At 44.4% G+C, this 13139-nt stretch overlaps 1 protein-coding gene across 1 annotated transcript in view; it reads right to left on the bottom strand.

The window, feature by feature from the left end:
- FN1 (fibronectin 1) overlaps positions 1 to 13139 on the bottom strand; it is a gene marked incomplete in the record, with an annotated part of 4425379 nt that overhangs the window by 3434581 nt on the left and 977659 nt on the right.

Raw genomic sequence — 13139 nt, 5'->3', positions numbered from 1 at the left:
TACAAAATTTTTTTTGAAAGTGTGGTAGAATGAAGGATGAAGAGGAAGTTATGTTAGTGTGTTAGGGAGGTGATAGGAGAGAGAGGGTGTGTGTCTTGGGAGGTGAAGAAATGTAGCAAAAGCTGGGGATTCATAGGAAGTTAGGCAATGAGATAAGTAAAGAGGTGAGGCCAATGGGTAGGAAAAGAAGGTTTAGGTGAAGAGGCCTACAATAGTTGTACATAGTGGGAGGTGAAGGGGGCTAGGGAAAATGGAAGAGGAAACTAAAGAGAAGTTGTGATTTGTGGAGGGATTGAGGGACAAGGTGGGTGTGGAGAGTTGAGGCTAACTAAAAAAGGAGCCAAAGTTAGTTCATTGATAAAGAGTTGTGAAATGATGTAATTGGTAGATTAGGGTTGAGGGTATGACTAAGGAAGTATAGGTCAGGTGCTCTGGGGGTGGAGCCAAATGGACAAAAGTTTGTTAATTGATAGAGTTTTGAGGAGATGTAATTGGTGGATTAGGGTTGGGGGTGTGGCTCAGAAAGTATAAAGTCAGGTGTACTGGGGGTGGGTGAGATTTGGGGGTAGGGGAGCAGAGTGAGCCCACAGGGCGAACGGAGCGGGTAGAAACAAGAAAAGTGTTTGGCATATAGAAAAAAAAGTCAGTGAAAAATGCTTAATTCTAGAGGGAGAGATTTGTTTACCGGTCTGGATAGCGTCAGGAGATGCTAACATGGAGGCAGTAAGAGACAAAATTATGCAGGAGAAATACTACAATGGATGCAGTAAGAGAAAATCAGTTTACTATGGGAAATGATAGCAGAAATAAGAGGGGAAAGGTCTGGGCAGTGGCAAATTGCCTTATGGAGGTGATAGGAAAATGATATACTTGAGAATCCTGAGAGTCTGGTACTAAAAACACTGTACTAGGGGGAGTACCTTAACTGGGATAGGGGAGACACGGTATTGCAGGCAAAATGCTAGAAAGTGTAGACAGAGAGAGGGGACAGAGGGCAGAGAGGGGGATATGGCTGCTAGCTAGCCTAGGCTTGGAAGTGTGCCTTAGTCTGCTATAAAGCAGTAGTTACAGTAAACACATAGTAGCCAGGTTTGTAGGAAAAACTACATACTTTCTGACTTCCTTTCTTGGAAAGGTACAGACATAACATGAGGTAGATGAGGCAGTAGGAGATTACTGGGTTCCTTTACTTCAAGCAGTGTGTTTAGCTTCCAAGTTCAGGGTGTGCAAGGTTGAGGAGCTTGGAACTTTGGGAGAGAGAGAAAGAGCTGTAGTGAAAGAAAAAAAAATCTTTAGAAAAGGCATAAGAATGCAGTAAGAGTGCTAGGTATAAGCAAACATACTATCATTTTACACATCTTAATGGAGTAAAATACAGAAATTATACTGTAGCAGGCAGGGGAGCACTTGACTCTAGTAACAAGGTCCTTACAATTACAGTAGGCATCCTAGAAAAGACACTAGAAAAATAATACTCTGCTTCGGGTTGTTGTAAACAGCAAATAAAGAAACTGTTTTTGCTTACTAGCAATTTAACAGTTGAAATACACAAGCCAATGTAGTAAACAGTGGTGAGGCTAGTCTCAGTATAATCACGAAAAAAGACAAGAGTTGCTGAAGACTGGTAAACTCTGGCCAATACAAATTAGCATACAGCTAAACATACAGGAAAAAAACAATCATGCAGGCTTAAAATAAAACTTAAATATAGTTTCTAACAACTGTTAACTAATATCGTTTAGAAATTCTATCAATGTACTGTAGCCTATGGAGTTATGGTGTTGAAATACTGTGCATTCACTGGGCAGGAAGAGAAATATATTCACTAGTTCGAGCAGGTTTAACATGAGCCTTAAACGTAGCTCAAAAGCATCATTTATACACAGGGGGTAGCTAATTATACAAAATAATCCATAGCAAATCTGTTCCGAAATCAAAACGCTAAGGTAGTCATTAGACAAAATGAGATAGTCACTAGAGCTATATCTCCATGACAAAACAATAAGGCGCCGTACTAACGCAGCTATAATCCTAATATCTAACTCCTTGTACAGAATTATTGTAGCTGGCAGTTTATTAGGGATGCAAACAGATGTCCCGGCTTCACCATTTCTGTGTTTTTCTGAATATTTGTGGATTCAATTCCCATTCATGGGGATCCATGATGTTTCTGCTTATGTCTTCTGCCAGTGTGTTTTTCTCTCCTGGCAGAACTGTGCTTGCATATGAACTTGAAGGTTTATAGCGGTGTTCCACAAGGTCATGGCTTGTCGGCACAGGGGGTAGGAGTCAAGTGCCCCCTTGCTTGTTTATGTACCACAACTGTGGTGTTGTCTATCAGTAGTTGTCCTAGATGCAGCAGGTCCTTGAAAGCTGTAAGGGCATTTTGTACAGCTAGCATCTCTTTTGATGGATGTGAAGATGCCTTTGTTCTGCAGGCCACATGCCCTGAATACATTTGCCTGCCATGTTTGCTCCCCAGGCGTAATCCAATGCATCTGTTGTCAGTTTTTGCCTGGCTGTGGGCTGTGTAAAAGGCTGTCCCCTGTTGAGGTGACAAGCTTGAGCCCACCATTGAAACTCCTGTTGAAAGCAAGGGATTAGTGGTATAACCGTTTCCAAACTTTGACAGTGTTGAGACCATACATTCTTTAGGTACCATTATATTTTCCTCATATGCAGTTTGGCATATGGAATTAGTAGTATGCAGGATGCCATGTAACACAAGGAATGCAGAATTTTTCTTGCAGTGAGTTGGGTCTTTGTTGCCATCAAATGAAAGTATTGAGTCAGTTGTCTTTGCTTGTCTGGCGTGAGATAAGCCATCTGAGCCCGTTGTGTTCAAGCTGCCACCCAGGAATATAATCTCTTGTGAGGGCACTAGTTTTGATTTCTTTTCATTTACTGTGTACCCCAAGCAACTTAGTAACTTTTTTACAAATGCCAGATGCTTTAGAAGAATATCCTTGCTCTCTGCTTGAATCAGGCAGTCCAGTTAAGGATAAATTTTAATTCCTTTCTGTCTGCAAAATGCAATTACTTGTGCCAGGCACTTTGTGAAGACCCTGGGCACAGTAGATAAGCCAAAGGGCAGTGCAGAGAATTGGTAGTGCATTGAACCAGCTATGAATCGGAGGTATCTTCTGCAGTTTTGTCTGATAGGGACATGCAAGCATGCCTCCTTGAAGTCCAAAGTCACAAGCCAAGCTTTCTTGCCCAGCATGGGAAGCTGCTGCTGTAATGTTAACATTTTGAATTTCGGAACATCCAGTTAAGTGTTTAGAGATGAAAGATCCAGAATGGGCCTCCAGGCTTTGTCCTTTCTGGGTACCAGAAAGAGTCGAGTAAAATCCTTGTCCTTGCTCTTGTGATGGTACCTTTTGAATATCACTCATCCACGAGGGCTATAATTTTCTTTGAGCCTCTGCCCATTGATTTGGTGGCAGATTTGGCATTCCTTTTAACCTTGGCAGAGTGTGTAAGAGGAACCTGTAACCTTGAAATACAATGTTGAGAAAGTACAGTTTTGTACCTACCATAAATGTAGATGTCCGAACTGGATAGCATCTGCAGTCATAACAAGTGGGTTGTCCTGTCGTCAGGCAGCCCTGCAGTCGGCCGGATTCCAAAGTCCGGGTCCGGCTTCGGCTGATGTCGCACTCCACCCGACGTCATCTCTGTTGGTCTTCGGGTATAAAAGCATCAGCCGACGCCATTTTCCTCAGTGTTTCTTGCCCCAGATGCCAGTAGCCCTCTTGCAGGCTAAAATTTGGATAGATGCCAATGTTTCCAAATAGATAGAGGTAAACACAACAATAAGCATATATGTACATATATACAAGCAAATACACCATAAAAGACTCCCCCCCAACAGCTAGCTATTAGGAGGGTAAACACCCTAGGAGTACCACAGAGGGAAGGAGGAGGGTAATCCTGACTGCAGATGCTATCCAGTTCGGACATCTACATTTATGGTAGGTACAAACTGTACTATGTCCTTCATGGATGCATCTGCAGTCATAACAAGTGGGTAGAATACCATAGCCAACTAGGGGAGGAGGATAAAAGTAGATTATGGTGTGTTTAGGATCCCTTGCAGTACAGCAGTGGCAAACCCTGCTCGGGATCTGGAATATAGAGGCAAATTATAATGCTTGGCAAATGTATGCACGGAGGTCCAAGTAGCCGCCTCAATAATGTCTTTGGTTGCCACTCCTCGTAAGAAGGCTGTGGTAGTGGCTGTTGCCCTTGTAGAATGAGGTCTTATGTTCTGTGGAATTGGTTTTCCATGGAAGGAGTAACAGTATCGTATGCAATTTCCTATCCATTTGGAGATTGTCTGTTTGGAAATAGCTTTTCCTTCCTTCCTGTTGCATAGGCTACAAAAGTTGGTCAGTCTTTCTGCTATTTTTGTTCTGTCCAAGTAGTAGCGTAGCTGTCTATGTACATCCAAGGTATGCAGTATTCTTTCCCTCTGTTTTGTGGGTTGGGAAAGAAGGTAGGTAGGTGGATTGCCTGGTTTAAAGACACTCTGGATACCACCTTGGGCATAAATGTAGGATTAGTCCTCATGGACACTCTATCTTGGTGGAAGATTAGGAAGGGTTGCACTGCCATTAAGGCCTGTAGTTCTGAAACCCTCCTTGCTGAAGTAATTGCCAGTAGGAAAGCAGTTTTCCATGACAGGTGTTGTAGGTCTGCTGTTGCTGCTGGTTCAAAGGGTGATAGTGTCAACTTTTCTAGCACAAAGTTTAAATCCCAAGCTGGTAATGGTGGTTTCCTTGGAGGTTTTACATTCTTGATTCCTCTGAGGAACTGCCTGAGCAAAGGTGAAAAACAGGTGGATCAAAGCTGTATTCTGCTGAAATAGCTGATGCATGTATCTTGATGGAGGAGTAGGACAGGCCTGAATGAAGAAGTTCGGCCAGATACTCCAGAATGTTAGGCATATCTATGTTTGACACATCTTTTCCTCTTCCCGTACTCCAAATGACAAACCTTTTCCATTTTCCAGCATAGTTCCTTCTTGTTGAAGGTCTGCGTGCTTCAAGAATAATGTCTTTAACTCTTTGGGAAAGTTCTGGATTAGCTGCTGCTATGTGATGTTCCATGCAGTCAGTTGCAGCGTTTTTAGGCTTGGATGTATGATGCTGTAGTTGTTCTGAGTTAACATCAAAGGCATCAGGGTATTGGCCACATATTGTTCGAGACATGCTCTTCAGTAGTGGGTACCAGTGTTGTCTTGGCCAGTTTGGAGCTATCAGGATTATCCTTGGACGTTCTTCCTTGATTTTTAGTAGTACCTTGTGTATCAAAGGAAGAGGTGGGAATGCATATGCTGTTAGGCCTTTCCAGCTGAAGGAGAGTGAGTCCACTTTCCATGCTAGTGGGTGGAATGTCCTTGTGCAGAATTTTTGAGCTGGTGATTGAGAGGTGATGCGAATAGGTCTATCTGTGGCATTCCCATTTCTTTGAGATGGTCTTGAAGATGTCCGGTGCAGCTTCCATTCGTAGGCATCCGTGGGTTCTGCTTAATATGTCTGCTAGAGTATTGTCTTTCCCCGGTACAAATATTGCCTGTAACTGAATGTTGTAGCTGAGTGCCAGGGTCCACAGCTCCAAGGTCATTCTGCATAGCGGGTATGAAGGAGTGCCTCCTGTTTGTTGATGTACCACATGACTGTGGTGTTGTCTGTCCTTATCATCAACTGGCCCTCTGAGAAATGGTTTGAACTTTTGGATTGCCAGTTTTACTGCCAGCATTTCTTTTAGATTGATGTGCAGGTGAAGTTGATCCTGTCTCCACAATCCTTGCACGCATTTGTCCAGCATGTGGGCCCCCCATCCTAGGTCTGAAGCGTCTGTTGTGATGGTCTGGCTTGGTTGACATCTGCGAAAGGGTAGGCCTGGGTTTGACTGGCATGCCTGAGCCCACCATAGGAACTCCTGTTTTAAGCATGGAATTAGTGGGATTTCTGTTTCTAGACTGTGTCTGTGTTGGGACCATAAATTCTTTAGGTACCACTGTAGTTTCCTCATATGTAGTCTGGCAAATGGGACCAAGAGTATGCATGATGCCATGAAGCCCAAGGCCTGCAGAACTTTTCTTGCTGTTAACTTGTTCAGTTTTGTTAGTGCCAAGAAGTAAAGAAAGTTCTTTTGTTTTTCTGTAGTCAGGAATGCCATTTGTTGTACTGTGTCCAATTCCGCCCAAGAATGTCCTTGTTTGGGATGGTATCAGCCTTGACTTTTGTAAATTGACTGTGTATCCCAGTCCTTGTAGCAAGTAAATGACCCTTTGTAAATCTGTTGTCAGCTTGCTTTTGTTGTCCCCTTGTAGCAGGCAGTCGTCCAGGTATGGGTAAATTTGAATTCCCTGTAGTCTGCAATGGCGATTACTGATGCCAGGCATTTTGTAAATACTCTGGGCGCAGTAGATAAGCCAAAGGGCAATGCTGAGAATTGATAGTGCTCTGATCCTGCAAGAAATCTGAGGTATCTTCTGCAGATTGGTCGAATGGGGACGTGCAGGTATGCCTCCTTGAGATCTAGAGTTACCAGCCAAGACTCCTTGCCCAGCATGGGAAGAAGTTGCTGTAGGGTCAGCATTTTGAATTTTGGGACAATGATGTATGTATTTAAGGTGGACAGGTCGAGAATTGGTCTCCAACTTTTTTCCTTTCTTGGAACTAGGAATAGTCTGGAATAGAAGCCCTTTCCTTGTTCTGCTGTTGGCACTCTTTCCACAGCTCTCATGTTTGCTAACTCCATTATCTGGCGTAGAGCCTCTGTTTTTTGATTTGGAGGTAGATTTGGCATTCCTCTTTTGACTGGTAAAGTGTGGAAGTGAAACCGTAACCTTGATCTATGGTTTGTAAAATCCACTTGTCTTTTGTTATGTAGTGCCAGTTCTTTGAAAATAAGGTTAACTTTCCGCCTAGAGGAGCTGCTATTTGTTCCCTGGTAGGCGGATTTAGGATTAAGTCACTGTGGTTGTGCTGATGTAGTGGCAGTGGCTGTGTCTGTGCCTCTGTTGTTACCTTGCCACTGTCGTCCTCTGTAGGCACCTCCTCTGGATTGGTTTCTGCCTCTGGAACGCCTATTCCTGCCCCTTTGAAATTTTGTGGAGTCAGGAAAGGACCAATTTTGGCAGGCCAGTTCCTGCTAAACCTTGGGGTTGAACCTGCAAGAAATCTTTAACAGTTTGAACAGATTTTGCCTTTTCTTCCATTTTCTTCATAACCTGCTGGGCAGGTGTACCAAACAAACTTGTCTTGTCCATAGGAGCATCTAGCAACTTAGCTTTAACATGATCCGGTAAAGCTTGTTCCTTTAGCCATGCATGCCTTCTTATCACTGTGCCTGTCATGGCTGATCTAAATGAAGCCTCCAGTGCATCATAGCCACATTTTAAGGAATGGTTGCTAACCTGTTGTATGTTATTTACCATCTCTAATACATATTTCTTATCAAGAGATTCATCAGTGGTTAGTTTTTAGTTAACTGATCAAGCATAAACTCTTGGTATTGTATCATGTGAAACTGACAGTTTAAAGCTCTAGCTGAGAGAGTAGCTGAAGTGTAGACCTTTTACCCCATCTGTCTAATGACCTTGCTTCCCTTTCAGAAGGAATAGGGTTTTAGCTGTGGTCGCTACTGCCTTGGGACCCTGGGATATAGTTTCTGGGTCTGCAAGTGGGGCCTTGTAAAGGTGGTGATGAGTATCTGGCACCCTGTAAAATCTATCTGGTTTGGCAGGGGCTGGGGTAAAGAATCTGGAGCGGAGCAAACATCATTGAAAGCATCATCCACCACAGAGAGAACAGGAGGTATAGCTAAGGGCCTGTGCTGTGGGAGGTGCAGAAAGGTCCTAAGTCTTTTCTGGAGTCTGAAAAATCCTGTTGCTGCCATTGGAACTGTTCTCATGGCATGCAAGGTTTCCCCAAAGGAGAATTCTTCTGGTGGGGAAGCAGCTGGAATGGATTCTTCAGCATCAGAATCTTCAAAATTGGAGAAGGGAGCCTCTGGCTGGTCAGTTATGTCTGATTCATCAGCAGAATCATCAGAAGACACTGGCTCAGGGGCTCTGCCTAGGTCTCTTCTCTGGGGCTGAGAGGCCCTGTCTGGGTGAGCTTGACATCCTCTAATCCAAGAAATTAAATCTTCTGGCAAAGAAAGCATTTGAGAACTAGAAGAGGGCCTGGATGTGGGGGGTTTAACAGGCACTGTTTTAGTAGTCTTGGCTGCTTTAGCCCTGGCGAAGGCCTTAATGGACATGGCTGCTGGAGGCCTAGCAGCACCACGTGCTGGGGTAGAGACATCCAAGGGATGGTGTCTGATAAGTCAACCACCGTAGTGGGTAAAATTTCTGAGGTCGATTCAAGAGTTGTAGCAGGGGCCTCAGTTGTAAGAATAGGTTCAGCTGTACTTTGATCAGTTTTCTCGGTTTTGGCCGAAACAGAGACACTCGGTTTGCTTTACCGTGGTTTCGGCCGAAACCGCGGACCGCGAGTGTCGGTCTTTATCTTTGCGTTTTTTGGTAGATTGGGTAGTCGGAGGATCCGACGGCATAATGTACGCAAAATCAGAACCGAAAAACTGTTCTGCAAACTCCGACCGACGCCTAAGCGTTCGTCGGTTGAAAGAGCACAGGCGAACAGGCTGCTACGTCGTGGGCTGGGCCTAAACAAGGCAGACAGTAAGAGTGGAAATCTTTATGAGGTATTTGTTTCCCACAGGTTAAACAATTGTTAACTTTTTCTGACATCGGCTGAGGCAAGAAAGAGTCCCCAACGGGTACTTAGCTTTAGAAGTCTTGTAGTATTCGTAGAAGTAATCTCTGGATCCGACCGACCGGCACTTGCGAACAGCTTCTGCTTCGGGCGCCACGCGGCAAGAAAGACTGAGGAAAATGGCGTCGGCTGATGCTTTTATACCCGAAGACCAACAGAGATGACGTCGGGTGGAGTGCGACATCAGCCGAAGCCGGACCCAGACTTTGGAATCCGGCCGACTGCAGGGCTGCCTGACGACAGGACAACCCACTTATGACTGCAGATGCATCCATGAAGGACATCCCATTTGTCTTTGATCATTTGCCAATTGTGGTAGAAGAGTGCCAGTTTTCCTCCCAAGGGGGATGCCAAGAGGGATTTGTTTGGCAGCTTTACTGGGAAGTCATTGGAGCTGCTTTTATATGGTTGGGGCCCATCTTGCCCTTCTTTCTGGCCTAATGCAACCCATTGTCGAGACCAGTAAGGACCTTATGTTTGACCTCTGCCTCTTGGACGTCTGCATCTTCCCCTTTGAGGTCTGCCTGTAATTGTAAAGGACCAATTCTTAGTTGGCCAGTTCCAGCTAAATCTAGGAGGCTGAACCTGTAAGAAATCCTTCACTGTTTGCATATATTTTGCCTTATCCTCCATTTTCTTTAATACCTCTTCTGCCTTAACTCCAAATAACACATCCTGCTGCAAAGGTGCATCCAATAATTTTGCTTTAACATGATCTGGTAACGTATTTTCTTTTAACCAAGCACGTCTTCTAATGACAGAGCCTGTAACTGCTGCTCTGCAGGAGGCCTCTAGAGAATCAAAACCACATTGCAAAGTATGCTTTCCCACTTGTTCACCTGCATGCATTAAATCCTGCATTTCTTTAAAATTAGGAGGATCTGATTCCGGAAGCATTTTCTGCTTTAACTGAGACAGTAAAAATTGCTGGTATTTTGCATGTGAAACTGGCAATTTAAGGCTCTCATTGCTAAAGTTGCACACGTATATACTTTCTTTCCCCATCTGTCTAATGCTCTGGAATCTCTGTCAGAGGGGACTGGATTCTTGGCTAATGAGGCCTTAACTCCTTTGGGTCCCTGAGAAACAGTTTCAGGGTCAGCTACAGGGCTTTTATACAGAAATTTATGCGAGTCAGGGACTCTGTAGTATCTGCCAGGTTTAACAGGGGCTGGAGGTAAGGAATCAGGATTTAAGCTGGATTCAGTATACACATCCACAGTATCTAACACTGTTAGAATAGCAAGGGGTCTGTGTTGTAGTAATAAAAGGAAGTCTGAGGCTTTTCTTGGATTCCGAGTAATCCTGGCCTTCCCAATGGAAATGCTCCCTCATGGTATGTAGGGCTTCCCCAAAGGAGTAGTCCTCAGGCGGTGAGGCTGATAGAATTAATTCCTCAGCATCAGAATCCTCATAAGGGGGTAAAGAGTATCCTAGGTCTGATGATGAATCAGAAGAGATGGACACCTGGTCAGATGAATCAGTCTGCATCCTGTCTAGGCCTTTTATCATGAGGAGGATGGGACCCCCTGATCAGAGTGATTAGGTCTTCGGCAATTCTGAGCATTTGTTTCTTAGGCATGGAGGCCTGTCCTTGAGAATGCTGCATTTGTTTCTTTGATTTTAAAGGAGAATTAGACTTAGCTGAGGGTTTAATGCTTAACTGAGTAGGTCTGAAGACACCCTCTGAAGCTGTGGGTTGCTCAACTACTCCGGATCCCTCTGAAAGGTTAGTCTCAGTAGGCTGAATAACTTGTGCATCCGAAGGCCCAGCCATCTCCACGTGGGAGTCGGAGGCAGCCTGTGGTTCTACAGAAGCGGTCAGGGGCTGCAAAGGCACCTCGCTGAAAACTGGACAACTGGCGACTGGCCTAGAAGAGGCAGTGTCAGTTTTAGGCCTCGGATGCCTATCCCTGTCTTTGCGCTTTTTGTGTATTCCGGTCGGAAGTTCCGACGGCATGGTATAATTGAATTTTCTACCAAAATAATGTTGGGCAAAATCAGACATTTAACAGTGCGCTTGTTAAACCTAGCACAAAACCGACAACCAGTGACATTGTGGTATGGGCCTAGGCATGGGATACAATAGGAATGGAAATCCTTATGAGATATTTGCTTCCCACAAGAAATGGTTAATTTTTACTGACATCGGTCTGAGGCAAGAAAAAATGTTTCCCCAATGGGGTACTTAGCTTTGTAGAACACTTCGGTTCTGGATTCGGAATGAAAATCACAGGAGACTGCTGACTGGCACTTGCGAACTGCTAATGCTTCGGGCACCACACGACAAGAAAGACGCAAGAAAATGGCGTCAGCTGCATCTTATGTACCCCTGTCGCACTGATGTCAGGGAGGAGGAGACAGCAACAGATGCCGGACTGGGGAACCGCCTGACAGCAGAATAACCCTAGTTTAATGACTGCAGCAGTGTTATACGAACATCATGCATGCACCAAAATATATTATACCTTCATCTACAACAAATGCACCACATAGGTTGTATAGATTAGAGACTTTCAGATAAGATCCAGCAAAGATATGGAGGATGGTGGGTGGGTAATCTGGACTACAACAGTGAATACACTCGAACATCTACATTTATGATGTGTACACAACTGTACTATGTTCTTCATGTTTCACTGTTGCAGTCATTACACTTTGGTTGAATCCCAAAGCTATGGTTGGGAGGCTGGGGCTAAATAGCATTAGGAGCAGCTATGAGACCCTGCAGAACTGCAGTGGCAAAGCCTTTAGAGTAGATTTAGAGTAGAGTGGTAAATGATGGTGCTTTGTAAAGGTGTGCACTGAACTCCAGGTAGCAGCCTCTAAAATGTCTTTGGTTGGTACTCCCCTGAGGAAGGCTGAAGTGGCTGTTGCTCTGGTTGAATGTGGCCTAATGCCCTTAGGCACTGGCTTGACATGCTGTGAATAGCAGAAACAAATGCAGTGACCTATCCACTTGGAAATAGTCTGCTTTGAGATGGCCTTTCCTTGTGATCCTGCAGCATATGCCACTATGCTCTGTCTTTCTGAAAGCTTTGTTTCTGTTCAAGTAGAAGCATAGCTGTCTATGTCCAAAGAATGCAGAATTCTCTCCCCTTTATTCTGTGGGTTTGGATAAAAAGTAGGCAGATGAATAGTTTAGTTAAGGGCCACACTGGACACTACCTTGCGCATAAATGTGGGGTTTGTCCTCAGAGAAACCCTGTCTGGATAAAAAATGATAAAAGGTTCCACAACCATGAGTGCCTGTAGCTCAGACTAGTCTAGCAGAGGTTATTGCTAGGAGCAAAGCTGTTTTCCAAGATAAAAACTTTACATCAGCTGTAGCGGCTGGCTCAAAAGGAGGCAGGGTGAGTTTTTCCAAGACATAATTGAGGTCCCATGCAGGTATTGGTGATCTCCTTGGAGTAGGCTTGCCACCCCTCCGTTTTTTTTCCGGACCATCAGGAAATCAAACTGATTCTCCGGTAGTCCGGAAAACACTGTACAAACTCCGGTATTCTGTTTCAAAAAGGAAACAGACTGAGTTTGTAAATCGGCTGATTTACTATGGTTTTTTTTTTTTTTTTTTTTTTTTTACAGAAAAGCATAGTATATCAGCCAAAAGCAGGCAGCGGGAATGAAAAAAGAGGGCGTTCCCGGCAAGTGATGCTGTCGTGACATCACAAAATAGAAGGTATGTTGGTGGGAGAGGGGGTTGGGGTGGGCGGGGTTACTGGTGATGCGAGGGGCGTGGCTTTGCTCCGGTTTTAGCCGTGAAGCAAGGTGGCAACCCTACCTTGGAGGCTGTAGGTTTTTGGCTCTTCCTAGGTACTTGCCTTAAAGGATGTGAAAAGATTGGTGGCTCTGTATTGTAATAAGCTGAAATGGCAGAGGCATGAATTTTAATTGAAGAAAAGGATAGGCCTTTGTCCAGCATCTCAGTTAGGTATTGCAAAATCTGAGGAATATTTGGTACAGCTGTGTCAATTCCTTGTGCCGGATTCCAGGCACAGAATCTCTTCCATTTTCCAGCAAAAAATTTTCTGGTACTAGGCTTTCTGGCCTCCAAAATGACATCCATCGCAGCTTTAGTGAGAGGTGCGTTTTTGTATGACATTATCCACCATGCTGCTAGATTTAAGGACTTGAGTTGGCTGTGCAGGATCCGATTGTTTTGTTGGGACAGTAGATGAGGTATTTGAGGCAAGGTCCAAGCCAGACATTGAGCCAAGTTCCTTAAGATTGGATACCAGTATTGGCGTGGCCAGTCTGGGGTAATCAGTATCATCTTTGGCTTCTCGTCTGACCTTTAGGAGTACCTTGGGGAGGAGAGGAATATACTGCTAAGCTTTTGCAGCTGAA

Source organism: Protopterus annectens, chromosome 2.part0 (assembly GCF_019279795.1).
Source record: "Protopterus annectens isolate FY-2018-M chromosome 2.part0, PAN1.0, whole genome shotgun sequence".
Taxonomy (NCBI): Eukaryota; Metazoa; Chordata; order Ceratodontiformes; family Protopteridae; genus Protopterus; species Protopterus annectens.
Note: the sequence above shows the minus strand (reverse complement) of the source record. Positions and strands in the feature narration are given on the sequence as shown.